Source organism: Echinops telfairi, unplaced genomic scaffold (genome assembly GCF_000313985.2).
Source record: "Echinops telfairi isolate 266 unplaced genomic scaffold, ASM31398v2 ScPeMD7_7469;HRSCAF=8507_0, whole genome shotgun sequence".
NCBI classification, from domain to species: domain Eukaryota; kingdom Metazoa; phylum Chordata; class Mammalia; order Afrosoricida; family Tenrecidae; genus Echinops; species Echinops telfairi.
The window spans coordinates 62,193,513-62,196,481 of NW_022111372.1; the positions used below are offsets into that span (position 1 = coordinate 62,193,513).

Consider the following 2,969-nt stretch of genomic DNA (forward strand, 5'->3'; position numbering starts at 1 on the left):
CAATTCTTCTATTCTGTGTATCCATGTGCATAAAATAGCCATTTGTGTTGTTGGGGAGAAAAACCAAAACAACTCAGGTTTATCAATCATTCACTCAGTCCGAAAGCTGATGACTGATGTAGTTAGGTACTAACTATTGAGTCAGTTCAGACTCATAGCCACCCAGTGTACAACAGAAGAGGACACTGCTCCCCAGTCCTGTGCTAGAAAGCAGGAAAAGTATTGCTTGCTAGCAAAGAGTCCATTCACATATTCATTTTTAAAAATTTAATCATATGATAAGGCATGCTTATTCTGCTATTTGGGGCCTTATCTCCTTTCAGAAACAGAAATTAAGCACAACATCATGAGACATTGCTTTAGTCAACTTGATTAACAGTATGCACTGACTGTTCTTCACTGAAGGACAGTAGACAGGAAGTTTCCATCCCTGTGACAACCCAGGAATTCTCCTCTGATCTGTGGGTCTCAGAGGAGTATTCAAGGCAAGAAAGGGGAAGGTAGATTGACTGGTACATGAATAGAAAAGGCTTTGGCCTCACTCAACCTCACAGATTAGAATACCCCAGTGGTGGTCTATTCCCATAAACAAACAAATCAAAAAGAGACACTGTCCTCAAGTTGCGTCTGACTCACAACCACCCTATAGGACGGGAGAACTGGCCCTGTGGGTTTCTGAGACAGTAACTATTTATGGGAGTTGAAAGTCCCATGATTTTTCCCAGGTTTCAAACTGGTGACCTTGCAATTAACAGTAAAATGTGTATCCCACCACCTTGCACCTTGGCCTTGTACCTTAATAGCTTGATTTACTATAACATCATGATACGGTTTCTCTGAATGCATTCCATATCACAAATGCATATCATATCATGCTTTCAGTGGCATCCTTATCAAAGACAGTCATTGTGGAGTGATGAGACGTTAAGCAAATGACCATTTATAAATACTTTACAGATTCAAGTACTAACTCACATAATAACTAATTCCCAAACAAAGGAGAAGCCTTTGTTTCATGTTCATTTTGAAACTCAGTAGTGAGAGATCATTACATGGGGAGGCATATGGCTAGTGAACATATCACAAAAGCTATTCCCCTGGTATTCTAATGAGGTCCCTTATGCTCTGGGGCCTATGTTTAAAAGGCGATGTCCAGGTTTCAACCACAGCCAAACACTGGTGTGTTAGAAGAAAGTGTTTTTACTACCGCTACTTATATCCAAAAGCAGTTGTAAATGTTCCCCTCTATGAAGTCCAAACTAACAATGTATTGTAATGGTTCCTGAACTTCTGTCACCTTCTATGAGAGACTGTGGTACTTTGAAAGGAGCTCTCCTGGGCTGTCAGGTAAGGGTAGGACTGCAGTTCCGAAGCCCCTCCAGCAGCTGTCTGCTCTCGTGAAGACCGCCAGCTTTGGGAACCCTGTACAGGGTAGCTAGGAGTTGAAATCAACTCCGTGGTGGTGGGTTTGACTTTGGTGGGGGGCACTCTGAAGGAAAATAAATCTACTGTAACAACCAAAGAGTTACTTAGATTTTCAAAACATTATGGGAAAACTGTTAGATAAATTATTCATTCACTTTTGTTTCTGGCTATGTAATCCCTCACTGAATCTGGACTCGCCACGAAGACAGACAGAAAAGGCAGGGATTTGTATTCTCTCGCATCCTAGTGCAAACCAGAACAACGGTCAATTGTCCCAGGTCTATCAGAGGATGATCTATTCATTCATTCTTCCATGTACGCTTTAATTGAAAATATTTATTGAGAGCCTATTATGCAACAGAAAAACAGTTAATCATCCATAAGCAAGTGATACCCAATACACTCCGGGTTTCACATCAGGGGGCGTAGGTGTCTACTGGTGGTTTATAAAACTTTTTAGAGCCTTTTACTAGACAGCCTGGTCATACAGTGAACCTACAACTGTTCTTATGTACCCTTAAAAAAAAAAAGGATTAATTCAGGTAGGCACAGCAGCAGCATGCTACATTCATAAATGCAATTATTTAGCGGAAAAGGTGAAATGGCACATTTGGGGTGGATGGTGTTTGGTTTCACCCTGGCCTTCCTTGCTAACTCTCCGATTCTAAGCAGCATTCTCTCTCTCTCTCTCTCTCTCTCTAGAGAGAGAGAGAGAGAGAGAGAGAGAGAGGGAGGTGTAGGGATACTCAGCCTAATGAAACAGGCCAGGTTTAATTCCCTTAATCGCTTGGTCAGGGCAACTGAATTAACCAAGCATATCTGTTCTCTTTGGAGGACCCAGTCTGGTTCTTTCTCTTTATGTAACAGGGTTCCTTAGAGTTATTATATTGTTGAGTCTCTTTGGCCTATTTGCCCCCTGCCTCTCCTCACCCCAGGGGGGTGGGTAGGGGAACGTGGGGCATTCATTAAAATGCAAAGTGCAGGCCTGCCCATGTGATTACCCTCCCTATAGGAATAGGGATTTAATCCCTCCACAGGGCTTCTTTATTTGGCCAAATCTTTTACAATATGATGAAGGAAATGTGAAAATGGAAGGGAAAATGCAAATTTACTGAACTGATTGTTTTTGTTTTTCTGCTTCTTTCTCATAGAGCTAAGAGAACAAAAATCGTGGGCTGTGTTGTGAAAATAAGCCTGTGACTAATGTTACCTATCTCAAAAAGTCATCTTCAAGTCCAAGTTTTTGATGCTGTGCTAACTTTAAACTTGAACATAGCTGCCAGGATCTTCCTTTTATAAAATTCATGAACATATTTTGGGAAATTTTTAGTTTTCTCGGATGGTCCCAAGAACCAAGCACTTAATCCATCCATCAATCTTCCAATCTAATACTTTCTTTTCACAAAACAAGCTTAAATGGTGCATTTTATCCTGATTCACTTAAAAGATAACAATATCTTTGTTCCCTTCGGATTTCCCTGATCAACATCAGGTTCCACAATACCAAGTCCACTGGCTTGGCAGCCTATTGTTTTACATGACTC

General features: G+C 41.1%; 1 non-coding gene across 1 annotated transcript; it reads right to left on the reverse strand.

Moving 5' to 3' along the window:
* Window positions 1–1,592: 1,592 nt before the first annotated feature.
* Window positions 1,593–1,719, reverse strand: LOC115873635. The gene has a single exon (XR_004048526.1). It is a non-coding gene; the product is annotated as a small nucleolar RNA SNORA31 (small nucleolar RNA).
* Window positions 1,720–2,969: the final 1,250 nt, after the last annotated feature.